General features: G+C 33.5%; 1 protein-coding gene and 1 pseudogene across 4 annotated transcripts in view; one reads left to right on the top strand and one right to left on the bottom strand.

The window, feature by feature from the left end:
- The window catches only part of LOC141456892 (thrombospondin type-1 domain-containing protein 7A-like), a 258640-nt gene that overhangs the window by 89459 nt on the left and 148427 nt on the right, over positions 1 to 20754 (bottom strand). The gene's annotated exons all lie outside the window — the stretch shown is intronic.
- Positions 11437 to 11591, top strand: LOC141457376 (U2 spliceosomal RNA; annotated as a pseudogene).

Genomic DNA, 20754 nt, shown 5'->3' with positions numbered 1-20754 from the left:
AAAACTACATGTAAGACTACATAAGACTAAAACTAAGAAAAATAAACCTTTTCATTTTCAAATTAATTGGAAATGAATAAATTGGAATATTACAAAAAGTTAGTCTAAGTTTTTTGAAACATACTTCTGAAATAAGTCTACAAGATTGATGTACAAATGTGTACAAAAACTGTTGTAATGTAAAACCTACGAAGAAATGAATAATATTAATAAATTTCAGGAAATATTAGTCTAGAAAAAAGTTTAGATGATTTATTTCTTTTCAATTGAAACTCAAAGCGAAAATTAAGAAAATAGGAAAAAATGGTGAAATGAGCAATGCTAAAAATGAAATTTTAACCACAAGGAAGTCAGGAGAACTAACCACTGGTGCCTAATCAAAGATGGCCCCAAAATTAAAAAGGTAGGAGGTTTTCTTGAGAGGCTGTGCTACTCCTCCTTCACTGGTAACCACCCAGGTACGCTAGGGAAATTCCAGGAATGCTGGAAGCTGTCAATTGGGAATAAACTACTCCTTGGGGCCCTATTCTTCTACTAACGCCTCTAAGGGGCAATATATCCCGCTTCCAATACCAGGTAAAAACGCTGGCTCTCTCTACAGATTCCCTAAGAAAAGAGAGTGGAGCCCGTAGATTGAGATGATCAGTATCAATAATTTTTAGATATGTATTATGTATTATTATAACACATGTATGTTACTCACAATACATGTAGCAAGAGGTATACACTTCTCAGAAATATCCCAAATCTCTAATTTGCTAATTGTGGAAATTTTGGAAGTGCTTGGCAGGAAGAGGTGTATGGGTCAAAGAGATTACCAGCTTATGCTTTTTTTCCCGAACTTTCAATGAACGCCTGGTTCCTTATAATCTGCAAGAGCACTCTTAAGAACATCTGGGGAGCTCAGGAGGCTTGGTGGATCCTCACGCCAGGTTTTTGAGGGAATGTACAATTTAATTAGCACTCTCTTAGAGGAGATTTCTTTAGAATATTTAGAAGGAAATGAAGGAGGCGTATGTTGGCTCCGAGGAGTAGTTGTCTTTTGCTGTCGTCTCACACTTGTCCTCCTCAAACTTAAATCACCGGGAGCGCTGCAAGGTCTCACCTGGCTCTAGAGGAGGATACATTAGATCTAATTAAAGGTCACAATCCAGAATACTCCGAAAAAGAAGAAAAAAAAGTGGACATAGAAAGCGAAAGAGAGATTCGGCTAGGCAAAAAAAAGTTTTGTAAAAGTAATAACGTCAGTATCTTCCCTAAAAATAGTGTAGGTCGATGGAAGAATTGGAGAAAGGAGTTCTAAAGAGTTCTACAGTTGTACAGGCGAAGTCTGAAAGAAGACTGAAGGAGAAGGAGTTGTTGATGGAAGTTATTATTGAGTTTGTAAGGAAGGAAGAACAGTCCTTCTTCTTTCTGCTTACAACTAGCTAAAAAGTCAAGTTCTTATGCTGGCAGTTATATATAGAGGGGTGAGAGAACTGTAGAAGAAACCAACATAAGTATCATTGGGGACACATGGACGCCTCTTCTGATTGATGAGCAGTTCAATTGATTGCAGACATTGGTAGAGAACGTGACAAGCAGAAATTAGGTCAAGTTACCAAAAGGGAAAGACTATTATTATCATCTAAGAACATTTCTCTCAATTCATCGAGATAATTCTGCTAAAATTCTACGGCTATTTATAAAAAAGAATTTCTATTTTATTTAACCTTAAGGAAGTTACAAAACTTATTTGGCAATAATCTAAAAGAAAAGAAACCTATCTAGTGTGACTATTCGCAATTTTACTCATTCTGTTCAATATTAAAAATAAAATTTTTGAAGTAATCAGAGATAAGTCAGGACTTAAGGGAAAAGGGTTCAAAAAGGAAAAGAAACCAAAGCGCTCGCGTGTAACAGTAACAAATTCAAAAATTTTCAAATTCAGAAACTTTCAAATTCAAACCTCAACCTATTACATTTAAGTAATAAACCTCTTTAGTTTAAAGAAATTTATGAAAATCCGAACAAACTTTTTTATACTATCCTTTTAAGTGAATTACTTTTGTACTATTTGGTTATTATATTGGAACAAAACAGTCATCAATTTGTAAAGTACAATATTAACTATTTTTCAATTATTATTGAAAATGATCTTATAAATATTAGGCTTATATTAGACAAACCGTGGTCCTCAGATTTCAACAGATGTGGACCTTTGTTAGGCTGTGATAATAATAGTCAAATTAATTTCTGATTTCTGTTTTATTTGGAAACAACTTTTAAAGTTTATATATAAATAAAGGTTATATTGCCTTTCATTCATGAATAGAAAATTTCTTCAAAATGAAAGCAACACAAGAAAGAACTATTAATTTCCAGGCAGAAATTAAATTAAAAACTGTTTTTAGAAATGACATGTACATTTCCCATCAAAATTTCTTAAATTATTATTTGTTTTTTTTCTTTTTTTTGTTGCAATTTCAAGTTTTCACTAAAATTTCAATAAACTATATGTTAAACTTTCGTTTTCAATTAAGGGATGGACATTAAAAAAAATAATACTATAACTTGATAAGAATAATTTCCATTTTCTTGACTCTTAAACTTGAAGAACATGAGTACAACAAGAATCACTCGATTGAAATTGATTGACGAATTTTCTTCACTCAAAATGTTCTTTAGCTTCCATCACGCCTGAAGAATTCATATTCTTAGAGCAGTTTACTTCACACGCATATTCATATGGTTGAATCGGCACCCACTCTAAAAGCATGTAAATGTTGAACATTCAAGACTTCTTTCAACTCGAATCTAAATTATGTATGCATAGCTGTAAAAAGCTGCTTTTGTGTGCTAAAAATAAAGTTGTAAACAACTTACAAAAGCAATGTTTGAATCTTTTATCGAAAAATGTGTTAGTTTGAACTCAGCTTGGAGCCAGATAGAAAGTAAATACGTTTTCTTTTTCATTCATAAATAAGTGATTAGGCTAGATAAATTCCATTTTGGGAATCGAAAGTTTGGTTATGAATGATATTGAAGTTATAAAGAATACAAAGAAAAAAAATCTTAGAATGCTTTTGGTTTTTAAAAATATATATAGACAGAAAACTATGGTGCAGGAAACAGCTTTAGCATGCTTACAAAACTAATGCTACAAGAATTGTGAACACACAGATGTTTGGAAAGCCGAATGTGCTTTTTACAAGAAAGAGAATTACAAGAGTCCTGTGTTTTTTTCTCTCGCTTTTGAAAAACGATCTACTTCTTCAATATATAAAAGATTTTTCTTTTGTTAAGCTAAAAAACTTTATTTCCTAGACAACGTGATCTGTTTCAAGAGTACTTTTTAAGAACTTCTAATTTCCTAAATTTATTTAATTACCTTTTTCTGTGAAATAAAACAAATTAAAATTAATAGAAAATGACTAAACCATATAACTGGACTTAAATAGTTAAATACACGTGTACGAGGTCTGTAAATTAAGTAATGAGTCTGATTTTTTAAAATTTTATTATTCAAAAAGAATTACAATTCTATATTGTCACCTTCAAAATAACTTCCTTCTGAAGCCACACAGCGCTGGAGACGTTTCTTCCACTCCTCATAACAGTGCTCGAACTCCGATACTGGAATAGCTGGTCGGTTATAGCCGTTTGAATGTTTTCGACTGTTTCAAAATGAGTTCCCTTGAGGTGATTTTTGAACTTCGGGAAGAGAAAAAAGTCAGGCGAATAAGAAGGCTGAGGAGCCACAGGAATGTTTTTACTGGCCAAAAACTCGTTTATTGAAATTGCTGTGTGACAAGGAGCATTATCGTGATGCAACACCCACTTGTTCTTGATGTTTGGTCTCACACGAATGATCCTTTTTCGAATTTTTTTTCAAGAACCTCTCGGTAAAAGTGTTGATTGACCGTTTGACCTTGAGGTAGAAACTCTTTGTGGACGATTCCGTGGATATCGAAAAAACAAATCAGCAAGTGGGTGTTTCATAACGATAATGCTCCTTGTCACACAGCAATTTCAATAAACGAGTTTTTGGCCAGTAAAAACATTCCTGTGGCTCCTCAGCCTCCTTATTCGCCTGACTTGAGTCCTTGTGACATTTTTCTCTTCCCGAAGTTGAAAAATCACCTCAAGGGAACTCATTTTGGGACAGTCGAAAACATTCAAACGGCTGTAACCGACCAGCTGAAGGCTATTCCAGTATCGGAGTTCGAGCACTGCTATGAGGAGTGGAAGAAACGTCTCCAGCGCTATGTGGCTTCAGAAGGAAGTTATTTTGAAGGTGACAATATAGAATTGTAATTCTTTTTGAATAAAAAAATTTAAAAAAAATCAGTCTCATTAATTAATTTACAGACCTCGTACATGTGTCATAATAGGCGAGCATGTTCGTTGTAAATGTTCTAGTCTAAAATGTGTACCATTGGTTGGGTAGCCCTGTCTTTTAAAGACGTTAGAGAAAGATAACTCAACTGATTATTTTCTTTCCTATTCCTAAGCCTTGCCCATACAACTTTTTCAATTCTTCAAACTTTTTTCTGACACTGCTGGAGCCTTGATGATATCTAACAATAACCGTAAAGTTATAAAACTTGCCTCCAGTATAAAGAAGGTCAATGAGAGTGTGAGACTGGAAAAAAAGAAGAAGATTAAATATCAGCTGAGAGGGAGGTAGTCCTAGTCAGACTGGATGGTATTATACCGTAGATTGTGGTAGCTGAAGAGGAGGCTGAGGAGCTGAAGCTGAGACCGGGGCTTGTAGTATAATTCAGCTAATTTATATGTAGTGTATGCGGGAATGGTTTGAGATGGGTTCCAACCAACCATCGAGTGAAGCGTGCTACAATTTATGCACATAGTCAAAGAGCGGAGTGGAGTTTCGAGGATGAAACAAAACGTGGCGCGCGTGTGAGCATGTTATATATAGAGAATAGAATAAGTGCGTATGTATTATGATGGAAAGGGGTGTGGTCCTTCATGCGGGTGTCTAGTAAATAACATCGTCTCGGTTTCTTTCGCCCTTCTGCACATTATTCTTCGCCATATTTTTTTTTGTTCTTTTTAATTCTTCACGTACCCAGGTTTAGTGAGGACATCAAACGCCTTCAAAGTTCTTACTTATCACTCTCTTACAATGAAAACTTATAAATTTTGATGTATTTTCTACTTGGTTAAATTCATTATCGATTCATTTCTTTCTTTCTTTTTGGATTTATTTGTGCTGCAATCAGCACATTAGCGCTGTAAGTAACAATGATAACAGAGTAACAAATGAAGCAAACGAGTAGAGAAGTTACCCAATGGTAACACTCCAAAACATTAGACTGTTAGTCACTCTCTTCACTTGAGAGGAGATCACGAGGCCATTGTCTTTTAAGACGTCTTGCGGGATGTCAGGAAGAGTTCTAGAAGAAAGATTTTGAGCAAGAGGATTTATATGAGATTGCAGAAGTTTTCTGTAGCGTGTTTTAGCGACTTTAGTGACAAAGGAATGTTAAGGTCAGTGTGCATAGTCAGGTTGAAGACATAAAATGGAGCGTTTATAATAGTTTGAAGTATTTTAGATTGAAGAGATTGAATCCTTTGGAGATTGGAGCGTTTAGTTGAACCACAGCCATACGAGATGGGTTTTAAAATAGTAGTATAAATCAATCTTTTGTTGCCTTAGAGACAGTTTAGATATATCGTCTAAGAATATTTCAAGCAGTCGACAGCGTCTGTTTGGTTCTGTTCTTCAAAGTCAAGTGTGGGGGATTCTAAGAAAGTTTTTAGTATAAGTAAAGCCCAAGGTAGCGAGCGACGTCCACTACTGGGAGAGGTGTTAGTTTATAGAAGTCTGGAGGAACAGTAATGCGACGAAGAGTGAAGGTGAAGTTTCGAGACTTAGTTTCATTAAGCTTAATAGCCCATCTCTTGAACCACTGTTCTATTGAGGAGAGATGTGATTGTAGATTTCTGTGAACAAGTAAAGGATCTTGGTTGGTGGACAGTAAGGTGGTGTCATCTGCGTATGTGAGAAGTGTAGTGTTAGGATCTGTTGGTATGTCCGAAGTGTAAATGAAATAAAGATTAGGACCCATAATGCTGCCCTGTGGAACTCCAGCGTCGATTGGTTTAAGTGGGGAGAAAGAAGATTCTATTAGCACTCGGAAGTACGAAGTGGGTGTTAGTTTCGTTTTGCCGAAAACATGATACTACACTATAGTAGAGTAACGAATTGTCGAGAAATTTCACATCAAAACTTGATAAAACCGCTACTGAAACTTTTTTATTAAAAGAAGTGTATGGTGATGAATGTTAATCACGTACGCGAGTTTTTGAGTGGTTCAAACGTTTTCAAGATGGCCGAGAAGACGTCGGAGATAATGACCGCCCGGATCGCCCTTCCTCGTCTAAAACGGATGAAAATATCGATTATAATTAATCAACATTACCACCGTGAGGTGCTTGCTCAACTCCGTGAAAGAGTAAGGAAAAACCACCCGATTTGTGGAAGAACAAGTCATGGGTTCTCAATCAAGACAACGCACCGGTTCATACTGCATTGTCAGTCAAGACGTTTCTAGCCAAGTACAACATCCCAGTTTTAGGCCAACTGCCTTATTCGCCTGACCTGGCCACATGTCTTTTATCTGTTCCCCAAAGACAAATCTGCATCAAAAGGAACACGATTTCAGTCTGTTGAAGCTGTGAAAGAAAAAGCGGCACGCATCATGCAGGAGCTCACAGAAAAAGACTTCCACCACGGTTTCGAACAATGGTAAATTCGCATGGAGCGCTGTAGTGATAGGGGAGGGGTGTATATTGAAGGTGATAATAACTAAATATGTATAAATTTAAAATAAAATGTTTTACAGCAATAGTTTCGTTATTTAATAGCCACACCTTGTATCAGTCACCTCGTATCAGGTTAAAATATATCTTTGAACATTTTTAAGTTAAAATAAATACAGTATTAAATAATACAATTCTTATACTTCTACATGCGAAAGTTTCTTGGAACTTCCGCTAACTCAATTTAAACAAAACTTCAAGCAGCCCAATTTCATGTGTGTAGTTTACTACAAGAGTTAGCATGTTTAAAGTACTTCAGAGAATGGCGGATTTTTATTAAAATAAATAAAACAAAAGCATTTGAATGTTACCTCTAGTAAGCTACATCCCTTCTGCAGTCAATTCCTGTTAAGCATTGCTCTTACTTAGCAACACTAAACTTAACACACAGACTCAGTGTAAATATTTTTGCCTTTATAAAAGCATGTAACCGCACACAAGTAGCTATTTAGGTCAGACACGCCGCATATTTTATTACAAAAGGCAGCCAGTAAGGGTCCAATGTTGGTATTTGTCTTTCCTTGCAGATTCCTTGTAAAAATATTTCTAGCAGACTGCCATACATACCCATTCAAACACTAGAGATAAGAGAGTTAATATAGCTTCTCTAAGGGTATAAGTGGAATTGAGTTTTCATTAAGGGAATCTAATACTGTTTGATGGAGGAGTCACGTTCCTCTCACACCATTGCCAACTGTTCAATTAAAGAGTCTATTGACGATGCCAAATTGAAAGTGATGAGATTCTAAATTAACTTTTCAACTGAACGAACTTTTTTATGTTTAGTTCTAAAAAAAAAAATGGCTGTACATTCTTGCCTTCACATCCCTACAAAATAATAAATAAAATGTGTGTGAACACTACCACGATTTTCTCTCGTTATTATTCTTAAAGTTCTAACTTAGTAGTCTCATACTTCTTGTTTAAGCACCTATCCATTTTTGCAGTTAACTTTTGCCCTGAAAATTTAAAAGTGCTCAAGGAGTAGCAATCTCATTCCCTATGATTTTCCTAATTATTAGCGTTATGGAATCCAAAAAATGTTCACGAATATTGCAATTAAATGTGAAGTACAAAAAACAGAAAATAATTACTATTATAAATCAAATAAAATTATAAACCATAAATTCAATTATAATAAATTTATCCATATCCGTCCGGCGGAGCTCCTGTCCACCTGTCCTATTCAACAGCAATCCTCTTCCTTGTACAGATCTGGTGCGCTACCTTGGGCTCTACATATAGACAAAAGACTCACGTGGAACCCACATACTAGACTTAAAAGCCAAGAAATTACGAAACGTGTGAAACTGCTTTACAGACTACTTGGACGACGCTTCAAATTACCCATTGAACTCAAACGATGACTATACAGTACTATCCTCTAACCTATGTGAACTTACGGACTGGAGCTGTGGGGTTCAGCCAAACCAACAAACGTACGGACTGTACAAGACATTTCAGTCAAAACTCTTCGACAGATAGCTGACGCTCCTTTCTACGGTGGCTAACCTCACTCTTCACAACGACCTCAACATTCCCTTTATAGACCAACTCGCCAAGACTAAATATCAAAAATTCCATACTACTCTCTCTATTTGCTCAAATCCTCTTGTACAGTCTCTTGCCTCCTCTGACATCCCTAACAATACTCCTCGACGATTGAATCGCCAGTGGCCCCGCGACTTCCTTACAGTCTGAAGGCCTAAACGCCATTATTCTCCTATCACTCCTCTCTCCTATAGAGAGTGCTACCGCTGGGTAGCTTCTCTCCTCCCGCACCAGTTCATCGTATTTACTTATTGTATATATTTATATAGATTGTAAATTACAAAATAAATTTTTTCAAAAAAAATCCATATCTTAGATGAAATATTATTTTCTTTTAAGGATTTGATAAAATATACAGTGTCTCTATTAATTTTTATAAAACTGATTTAATCCATTTTTAACTCAGTCAAGAGCTTTCAAAAAGCAGTAAAGTTTACAAAAAATCCAACACATGGATGTTATCCTAAAAATGCATGTTGCTGCTCTCTGTTGATTTTCGTTTGAACTACAGCAACTTTAACATCCAATAAATAACAATTGTCACCCCATTACACAATAATTCAAAAAGTAAAAAAATATTTAGCCTTACAGCTATGCTATGGAGTGAAAAGTTATTAAATAATATCTTTTTATAGACTGTTGCATTGTTCGGTCTTAGCTTAAACTTATTCAAGTTTAGTTACACTTCAATGAATAACCTTATTCTTGTTCACACAATGTGCACTACTTTTTGGAGCTTTAAAAAAAATAGATTATTAATTTTATCACCGAAATAAGTAATAGTTCTACCAGTTGGTTGTTGAAATGATTTTTAATTTTGAACTTTCTTTTCGTACTTTTGGTAATATGACAAAAGATTAGTATTCTGAGGGAAATTGGTGTAAAAGCTCTTCAATAGTACTATAGAAATAAACTTTTAAAAAAAGAAATGAGAATCAAGGATACAGAAATTGATTTTGGTGATATTTCACACCTGAACAACTTCTAGAAGACTACTGTTACAGGAAATTTAACAACTAAAAACGATATCATCTCTTACAAAAAGCGAGGATTGTGAATACTGAAGTGAATGCAAAAAAAATAATATTTTTGTTGTTTGAGAAACAATAAAACGTGATACGGTTAAATGTTTGAGCACTTCTAAAATAGATGTATTCTAGTGGACAACTGGCACTCCAGTGAAGTGTTCCAGTCGACAATCAATTGAAATAACGTGACCTCCGCTCTTTTTGTCTTATAACAATATACCAGTACTATGAAAAGTAAAAGAGAATGGAAAGCTCATCAAAAATTTTGTAATCACTTACTGGAGAATTGAGAATAGATTTTGTTTTTGTATACGTATTCTTTGTAGTGAGTCGCATGAGCGGATTCGTGTTTATCCTTTGAATATTTAGGATCGTTTAAGTTACCAAATTCTTGTGGCATCACCGTTAAATTGATGTTGGATTGTTCTAGGATTCTGGTAGATCTATTTTCTAATAAACTGAAAGACAGGTGGGAATCCAGGTCACATCAGACTCATTACTCTAAGACCAATGTGCTGAATTGATTGGCACATGTATGACGTGTTCCCAGGCGTGTATAGCCTGCCAGCATTCATCTTTTGGTGCTTCAGCAGACTAAGTGGCTGGTTGTGGGTACATCCCAGGGCTGTTAGCGAAATGTAGTTTGGGCCGAAGAAGCACCATTCTCAGGTACAATGTTGTAGCCTTTGCTGAGCTTTTTTTTGGGGGTTTGAAAAGGCGCTGTGCAGAATACTTAAGTACCCCTTTCGTAACAGTGTATGGACTCATGGATTGTTTTAGGGAATGAAGAGATAAGATTTTGATCTTTGGTTGGACGGGTGTACTCGTAAATCTTAGGTGGCTAAAGTTCGGTTTTGGGCTTTTCTTGTAGTCTCAGCTTGTGGGATATTGAAATATTTTTTAAGAGGAACAGTATAGACCAAGAGTGACTTTGAAAAACCCTGCCCTACGTCACATCTTATGGGCGAATGATATTATATTTTATTTCCGAAGCGTAACCTTTACTTCTACAGTAAGGAATCATTTATGAAAATAAATTAATTTAGTTCTGCTGTTAGTTTTTCAATATCTCTGTTCTTTAATTTGATAATAAATTTAGATATCAAATTATTTTCCCGTCCAACCATTCTTCAGTTTTAAATAAATAACACTGATGTTATAAATAAATAAAACAATAATTTATTGTTACATTATTTCTTTTCATACCATCTATCTTTAAAATTTTAAAAAGCAAGCATTTAAAACAAAAAATAATAATTAAAATAAAAGTGAAAGTAAATGTTGTTTGGTTTTTAACTGTTGGAAAATAATGTCATCTCTTATTCTGTCAAAGACCGGACTTTCAACAATGTCACTCGGTCTGTACTCTTTGATGCGATGCAGGTCCTGGAGCTGGCAACGTTTCGATGAAATAGAAAAATTGTTATATACATACATTTTTTTGTTAAAAAATTGTTTAGTCCCTAAATACTAAACTCACTCGGAAATGAACCTTTTTTGCGTCTTTTTTTTTTGTGGTAATTTTAAAATTCATTAAGTAATCGCCTATTTTTCAGGCGGGGCTTAACGCCCAACTACCATTTACTAGGTGTCGTGGACGGAGGCGAATAGCAAACGTACTTTACTATTTCTCATTTAACCATTAAATAAAATCCAAGGCCAAGACCAGGAATCGAACCCAGTACCATAATGCATATTAGCTTTGCAGGTCTCGCCTCTTAACCCGCTCGGCTACCGTGGCGCCTTACTTTAGATCATTCTCCCTTACTTCTCAATCTAAGATTGCCTTCATTGTCTGTCCCAAAGGCTGAAAAGATTCAAAAAAATAAAATTAGTTCAGCGTCAATGTTAGCGAAGAAGCTCAATGTCGCCTTTGTTCGCTTTGTGCTTCGATGCGCTTTTTCTGTTGACTTTTCTCTAATTTCTGTCCACATTGCAGGCTTCCACACCATTGTGGGAATCTAATTTTTGAACAAACGCCTACTGAATCAAAGTTTTCAGGCTTGCCCCTGTGACCACTCCCGGCATACTCCACTCTGGCCTTTTGGCTAAGATCAAAGTGTAGTATCTGTTCTTAAAATTCATTATATACTACATAATTCAAATTCTTGAATTTCCGGACTAAAGTTGTCTAAAATTTTGGTCAGGAAACTATTTCAAGAAATTTTCTTTGGCTTACAGAAATGAAAAAAAAAAAAGATAGAGCTATATTAAAATTAAATATGAATAACTGTGGGAAACGGATTCCATTTTTTTAACTAATGGAACCAATTATTGTAATAAAGGCCACGCTGTTAAAAAAAAAAAATCTTGAAACTAGGTTATTTACGCTTTATTATTCCATGTTTTAGAGCAGCGTTTCCCAACCTTTTTTGGCTCGCGTACCACTTGGTAGTACATCATTCTAAATTGTATCACTTCATAAAAATGATTGTATTTCGTGAAATTTGTTTTTCCGAGTGTGTTATTTTATTATTATTATCATCTTCATTTCAATAGAGATACAATGTATCTGTTACAAAGGAGTTCAAGTTCATTTTCACTTTATAAACTTCGTAAAGTGTAAGATCTTAGTTTTAAAACTTTTTCTAAACATTTAAAAATCGTGTACATATTTTTCTCTCTAAAATTATTAATTAATTTAAAAAGTTCTTCTTTAGGATTATTATATTTGTGCCCAAATCTTATAAATTAATAACTTTCTAAGCATTCAACTACCTGTAAGTACCAAGTAAATTTAATGTTGCTTGGATAGAGCTTACTCATTACAATCAGTCTCTTTAAGCAGATTTTTACATAGTTATCATTTAAGTTCTGTCACATGATAATTCTATTAAATTTTCTTCATCTTTTATCGATAATAATGTAGCTTTTCCTATATTTTCTTTATAGAAGGGATTTGAAATCCAATTATCATTTGTGCTTTCGGGTTTTGGAAAATACTCCATGAAAGACAATTTTAATCCTGTGCTATTATATTTTCTCGTATATCTTGAGACAGAACTAACCTTAATGCTGTACGTATTAATAATTTTACTGTATAATATTATTAATTAAAATAATTTTTATGAATTACAGGAAAAAACGTTCCTATGATATTTTTATTATTTAATTTTGTTATGTCCGCCATTATTGATTATTTTTCGCATACCACAGGTTGGGAAACGCTGTTTTAGAGTGTAGTTCAATGGGAGGGTAATTTAGAAAATTCTTAACACTTTTTTTATCATTTTCACGAAAATGGATCTAATAGTTTTCTCTTTAGTTTAGATCCAACCTTAACTTTTTCTAGCATATCCACAATGCTTTATTGAATGAGAAGAACTAGTAGAATATTTTTTCTTACTTTTTTTAAAGTACGTGTTTGATAAATTTGCTCATTAAATGTTGGGTTCGAAGTTGGAATTATCTAACAAAGTAGAACCTACACGTTTATTAATTATACAGAGCGTTTGGGTGAGAGCAAACTGGTACTAGCAACGAGTCATCTTTTTACTACAGGTTGTCCTACAGTTTTAGGAGGTCAGGTGGGTTAAGCGAACAAATACAAATTTATTTAGATAGATTTACCTAATAAGAGATAGTGAACTTAACATAGTAATTGCCCAATTTTTCAGTTGACAAGCAATGCTGCAAGACGATCTTCAATTCAGTAAAAGATTTCAGTTGCAGATAGCTCACTCTAATGTGGTTTTTACAACGGTTATTTCCTAACTAAATTCAGAAAAACACTGCCAGACTTGATAGGAAGAGAAGAGCAAAATTTTGTGGAATTTAGGAAATGAAAAAGTGGGGTTGACAAGACTTGGTAACCAATAGCTGAGTAGTTCTTTACAAGAAGCGACTCCGTTCCCGATGGGGACATTTTTCTTAGTTCAATACCCAAGTTAGACATATTTCGTAGTTCAGCTCTCTACGGATACATTATGAGTTCAGTACTCTAGATATACCATTCAGCCGGTTTACTCATTAATATTTGTGCATTTAGTTTCCTATTTAGTATGTGTAATTACGTATACTTGATAAAGCCCTTCGTTAAACTATAAACTAAGTATAGGATGAAAAATTAATGCCAGTTTCAGTCATTATAAACTTTATTATGCCGAGCTTTCGACCTAGGGACTAGTTCATCTTCAGGGCTAATTTACAATGTACTGTTTTACATCATTAGAGGGTTGGTGTGTCTTCTGTCTTGTCTGTTCATGGATTGAACCAAGACAGAAGACACATCAACTCTCTAATGATGTAAAACAGTATATTGTAAATTAGCCCTGAAGATGAACTAGTCCCTAGGTCGAAAGCTCGGCATAATAAAGTTTATAATGACTGAAACTGGCATTAATTTTTCACCCTATTGAAACTATGAAGCAGTAACCAAAAATAATGAACAGTAATAAACTAAGTACTATATTATTTCTTCCAAATCTTTCTATTAAGTAAAAGTAAAGTAAAGTAATATCCTATTTTCTCAGGCGGGGCTTAACGTCCAACTACCAATTAGGTAGAAGGAGGCGACTAGCAAACATACTTTACTGTAAATTTCTTTTATTAACCATTAAATAAAATCCAAGGCATAAAGACCCGAAATCGAACCCAGTACCACAATGCATATTAGCTTTGCAGGTCTAAATCTTTCTAATATTTTACTCTTATAAATTAGCCGCTCGGTTTGTAAATAAAGCTACTTAGTGAAGATGTCTTCTACTCGTACTCATCTCTAACAACACAACTACGGCGTATCTAACACGGTCTCTAAACCTGCAGAATCCGGAAATAAGACCTACAACTATAATATGTTTTCTTTTGTTGAGCAGATTTGTCTTAATTTTTTGCTATTTATTTACTTAGCTGGGTAAAAAAAGTTGTTTGTAGTTAATTTTGTTCTTTATACTTTATCTGTTTATGATAGTTCATATTATTCTTCCAACTCACCTAGAACCCAACTTTAAAACTAAGTGTTTTTTGTAAGAAAATATGGTCTCCTCATTAATTGAAAAAAAAAAAACACATTTTGATTTTATATTAATTCTAATTGTAAATAATTTTTATATTTGTTCTAAAATATTCTCTTTTTAATTATTTCACTTCGCACCGAAGAAACGTTACACAGTTCTCACGAACTCTATTTTTATGTAGTCACCAGTAATTTAGTAATTATTTAAATTAATTATTTCAATCTTATAAGGGCTACCCTAAACGTTTTACATTAAAAACCACATTATGAGCTCAAAAAAATAATTTTTATAATTAATTTAATTTTTAGAATTATTTACTTTTTTGATTTCTTAAAATGAAGCCATTCTTTGTCTGTACGCAGAGAAGGATAACAACTTTGTAACCTCAATATGTTCTACATAAAATTGATGTCATATATCAATTTCTACCATGTAAACATACTCATTAATCTTATGTGAATAAACGTAGAGTTACGTGTTTTTTTTTTTCGATAATACGATTCTGATAACTAATATTTTCTGTTATCCAACGTTTTTAGTTTATTTCAATTCAATATGACAATTTTAATAATTATACCAATTATTTATACATTATACCAATAAAGTACTTGTACCTCAGAAGCCGCTTGAATTTTTTACTGATAATTAGCTTTTTTTTTAAACTAATTTTTTGGCTTATGTTTTCAATTATCGACAATTTAAGAACATCATTCATTTCTTAATCTTGCAAGTAACATCTCATTTCTTTTTCTTACTGCAATAAGTACAATTCTAATTTTCTCTTAAAACTGAATTCGATAAATTTCATTAACTAAAAAGTGGGTCTTTAATCAATGTGCCTTACGTCCAGTTTAATAATGTGGCCATATCTAAACGATCTGATCGTTCGGAAAATTGTAACATATTTTGGCCGAACATTTAAATTAGAAAGTGGTCAATCCTCGTCACTCGATAGCGATTCGCAGAGAAAAGTTTAACTCGATTGAAACATGGAGAAAATAATCCGTGAAAGGGTAGCTTGCATAACATAAAGAGGTACTCATGTCCATTTTAGACCTTCGGCTGCTTTTGGTATCGGGGAAAAGAAAACAATGAATTGTCAAGAGTAAGTATTTGCCAGCGAAATATATTTAAATAGACAAAAGAAACTAAAATCAAAAATTAAACTCTTCAAAAAGCTATTACTGATATCTCCTCGCACGGTGAACATATTTAATAATTCACTTATGCGGAAAAACGGAGCAGATCTATGATTGAGCTTCTGTTAATGAAGGATGATCATTGTAAGCAATATGAATCTCCGACAGAATTGTGCATTCTGCCATGATAAAATCTTCGCTGGCAATTACACTTGGAACAACTTCATTCCCTTTTTTCAAGAATGGAGAGAAATTGAAGGTAATGCAACTATACAATGTACATTAAACTAAAAAAAAGTAATTTGCTTGAAGAAACATTAGTTTTGTTGATTACAATGTTTAATTCAAAACCCAGCTGGAAGAAAGAATTGAGCTTGATGAAGGCTAATGTTACTTTTAGGTAACCTTTAGTTTCTTTTTTCATTTGTTTATTTGTTTTGCAACTGTAATCAAATATACAACAAGCAAAAGAGATGAGAGGTCCTCTTGGACATAGTGCAAATACACGAACAAGCAAATATTTGCATATTTTCGTACATGCATGTGCATCCGCAGATATAAGTGGAGTGAACGGCGACCATCCAGTGATGGAAGCCGTTAGTTCGCCATTTTGGCAAGCTTACCATCCTAGGAGATAGGCGTTATGTATTGAGATGGTCACGTGACAACCGCCGCTTTAGTCGGCGATGTGGATTTGAAGGAATTGTTGTAGATGTTGTGAATCAGAGGGTTGTAATCACTGCCTAGATTTAAGTGGAGTATTATGTATCAAGATTGTGCTATTTCAGAAACGAGAGGAGCCTAGTTTTTTAGATCGTTTAAAACAGCGTTTTCCAACCTTTTTTGGCTCGCGTACCACTTGGTAGTACATCATGCTAAATTGTACCACTTCGTAAAAATGATTGTATTTCGTGAAATTTGTTTTTCCGAGTGTTATTTTACTATTACTATCTTTATTTGTATAGAGATACAAAGTATCTGTTCACTTTCATGTTCACTTCATAATCTTTGTAGTGTAAGATCTTAGTTTTAAAACTTTAAATTAAATTTAATGTTGCTTGGATAGGAGCTTGCTGATTACAATCAGTCTCTTTAAGCAGATCTTTACATAGTTAAAGTTCTGTCACATGATAATTCTACTAAATTTTCTTTATCTTTCATTGATAATGAAGTAGCTTTTCCTAAATTTTCTGTATAAAAGGAGTTTGAAATCCAATTATCATTTGAGTTTTTGGGTTTTGGAAACTACTTCATGAAAGACAATTTTAATCCTGTTAAATGTGCTATTACATTTTCTCGTATATATCTTGAGACAGACTAACCTTATTGCTGTACATATTTACAACTTTACTGTATAATATTATTAATTAAAATAATTTTTATGAATTACAGGAAAAAACGTTCCTATGATATTTTTATTATTTAATTTTTTATGTCCGCCATTATTGATTATTTTTCGCGTACCACCAACCAGCAACTCGCGTACCACAAGTTGGGAAACGCTGGTTTAAAACAGTTTGATTTTAATGCTGCATTTAGTGTACAAATTAATTTTGCTGGATTTGCCAAAGAATTAAAGCAATCTTGTTCAAGCATTTAGCTGAAATATTATCATTCATTTTCTGTCGAAATTTTTGGAATGATAGCTTGATGAAGATAAGGGGAAAATGTAGGAGGAAAAGTGCTGAAAGAGAAATCTAGCTTTTCAAGATATATCCTTCTAAGTTACCCAAATAAAGTTCTTAAAGTATTATTCATTTAAATTAGGTTATCAGTGATTGTAATCTTTGGTATGTTGATTAGATCGTTTAAGAACTTTTTGATTAAAGTGAATAGCTTCAAAGGATTGGAAAGGCGTTATTGTATCCAAATCTGGATCCAGGGTGAATGCGAGTGCGGGGAACATGGTCTAGTGGTTCACATAATAAGAGGATGGGAATTGTAAAGTAGTGGTCGGATAATAGAGCTGTAGACCAGGGGTAATAGTTTAGATGGAAACTAGAAGGAGAGGCAAGTTTTAGTCTTGCCGAGATTCAAGCCCAAGCTCTCTTAGTGGCATGAGTTCATCAGCAAGTTGAAACCAACTGGTACGCCGGGCGCCGCCTCCGGGGATAATCTCCTCTTCTTGCTCACACTCACTTCAATCCAACACTTGTTATGCAATATCTATCCAGTTTGGGAATTCCCGCCCCCACTCAACATCCTCACCACTGTGTGTTTGGCAGCAAGAGAAACTGGAAGTTCCCTTTCACAACTTTCTCAGGACAACTTTCTCGAGGGAAGAACTTGCCTCCATAGAGCGCCGTGTTCTTAACTCGATTCCTAACACATTCACAGATTATTAACCCATTCTATGGATGCATTAACCAAATCTCTCTCTTCCTAGCACGGGAGATGGATTTAACTTAAATTAAATGAAAGTAATAAATTGTATTAAGTTTCTCGCTTTAATTTTTTTTAATTCTGTAATAGATTTATGTGAGTTGATCTAATAAGAACACAATGTTAATATAAAATATAATTCAATATAAGAGAGATGATTGCCTAGATTTGAGTGAAGTTTTCTGTATAAAAGATTGGGCTATTTCAGAAACGAGAGGAGCCTCTTTAGATTTTTCAAACAGTTGATTTTAATGCTGCACTTAGTATACAAATTAATTTTGCTGGATTTGCCAAAGAATTAAAGTGAATCTTGTTCAAGCATTTAGATTCAAGTAAATTCAAATAATTTTTTCCAATACAACGAAAACAATTCAAATTCTTGCAACAACGCACTGCTTCTTAACAAATTACACCGCTACTTTCCTAACGGATATCAGTAGTTCACAGATGGTTCTAAGAATCAAGACGTCGTGGGATGTGCTATGATTGATCTTTCCGCTGACGTCACCTTACAATTCAAATTAAATAAGTTTGCTTCCATATTCACAGCCGAATTATCTACAGTATAACAATGTTTAAAGTATGTAGATTCAATAGACCAACCCGTTGTTTTAATTCTCACCGACAGCAAAAGTGTTGGATATAATAAAATTTTGGAAATAATGCTCCCGCTTTAATCATTAGAAACTTCCCAATTATTAAATAGTATTCTAAGAAAAGGCATATCGATTACATTTAATCTGGATTAAGGGCCATACAGGTCTGAGAGGAAATGAAATTGTGGATCGTAAAGCCAAGGAAGCGATCTCTCTACAACATACGAGTACAACTCCATACTCAATGTTAGGCTCCGATATTAAAAATTAAGCCAAAGCGGAGTGCAATGCAGTATGGTAGCAGATGTACGAATTGTTAAAGACGAGAAAAGGCCCAATTTTACACAGCCATACAATATAGTGTCCCCCAAAAGATCTTGGTTTTATAGATACAAAAATCTACTATAGGAAGTTTGTTAGCACACTCTTTAGAATGAGGTTAAACCACAATTATTCGCCGCACCATTAAGCCAGGATCATCTCACCAGTGTTCCTGTACTTCTGGAATAATAGCAGACGCCAACCATCTAGTCCTGGAATGTGCTAACAATACCAAAAGAAGAAAACGATTGTGGAGGGCTGTAATAGCGACTGGATGTCCGTTACCTGCCAATTTAAATACTATTCTGGCAGCCTATGATGGCAACATTTACACAGAGCTCTTTGAGTTCATATTGAACAACAAGATAACTCTGTAAATATTCAATATACTAAAGAAGCTTCGAAAGAAGAATGTAAATGGCTGATTTGCTAACTCAAGAGGCCAATAACAAAGAGATAGAAAAAAAAGAAGATGTAGACATAAAAATCAATTACATTATAATCTGTTACTGCAAAATATTTCTCTACGTCGAAAGTTTGACAAAAAATTTAAAAAAATTGTTATTGGCAATAATCTTTCTTCCAATTGGATAATGAATTAGTCACCAAAAAAGATGAACAATGCATTGCTTGCTTTAATTATTTCAACTTTGTTTAAGAAGTGTAACACGAGACTTCTTTGAAGAAGATTTCAGTAAGGCGAATAATTGATGGTGGAAATTTAATTATATTAATATTATAACTATCTCTCATAATATTAGAATACAACAATGTAACTCTAAAATGTTACCCTTCTTGCTCAGAACTAACAATCAGTTTCCCCATCGAATATTTTTGAAATTATGAAATTGTTTCAATGTATTCTCTCAATCAAACTTCTTTTCCCATCATTTAGTGAAAACAAAGTTAGTTAGTTTTTAATTAGGAAGTGTTCTTTTAAAGGACACATCAAAAGGCAATAACAAGAACTCCACGTAGCGTAAAACAAAAATCCCAGCTGATTTTTTTCAATTTCAATGAGTCTGAATCGTACTTTGATCAGAGTAAGATATATTTTAAACCAATATGTCTATAATTATTAAAACTTGAAGCTTAATTATTTTATTTAATTTAGTGAGGATACTGTTATTGTTATAAGCTTTAATATTTATTATTGATTACCTTTGGTAATGAAATAAAACTTTGCTCTATGTGCAATTTGACAGAAAGAGAGGAAAGTGTATTCCACTTTATAGCGGTTTGCCCTATCTTGCGGGAATTTAGGCTGAGGTATTTTGGTAAGGTAATAATGAGTGAGGAAGAATTCATAAATTACTTAAATGGAAAATGTTGGACTAGCTTGGTTAACTACTGTAAAGATGCGTGGAGATATAGGTATGAGCTTATCAGTGAATTTAATTACTGAAATTAAATATAGAAAAGACAGTTTGTACGAAAATATATAATCTTGTAATTAAGTAAATAAATTATTTATTATATAAAACAAAATAAATAAATAAAAGCTATTTAAAAAAAAAAAAAAAAAAAAAAAAAAAACAGCGGGACCTTATATTTGATAAGAATAAGAATCATAGTTTATAAAATAGAAGAAAAAACAGAGAATTATAAATCAGTGTAAATAGATTTGAATTGTGGAGATTGGACGATTAAGTTTTAATTTTTATAATGCCTAAGATTTTATATTTAATGTATTTTGTTCTCTCTGTTTTGTTTTGTCTTTATAGCCAAAGATGTGGAATTTAAGTTGTCTTTTAATTGTCTGTTATTTTGGCCAATTGATATTTAATTTCTTACTATAGAAACTTAATAAGACTTTCTCAATTTCATTTAGACAGCTTCTCACTCAGACGGTCTTTTGACCATGAGTCAAGTCTGTCAGTCTTTTTCTAATTTGCAAAATTATTGTATATAGTTATTGAAATAAAGACCTTTATTATTATTATTATTATTATTA

Source organism: Rhodnius prolixus, unplaced genomic scaffold (assembly GCF_049639745.1).
Source record: "Rhodnius prolixus isolate KJV_2025 unplaced genomic scaffold, Rpr scaffold_10, whole genome shotgun sequence".
NCBI classification, from domain to species: domain Eukaryota; kingdom Metazoa; phylum Arthropoda; class Insecta; order Hemiptera; family Reduviidae; genus Rhodnius; species Rhodnius prolixus.
The sequence above is the reverse complement of the archived record's forward strand: the minus strand, read 5'-3'. Positions and strand labels throughout refer to the sequence as shown.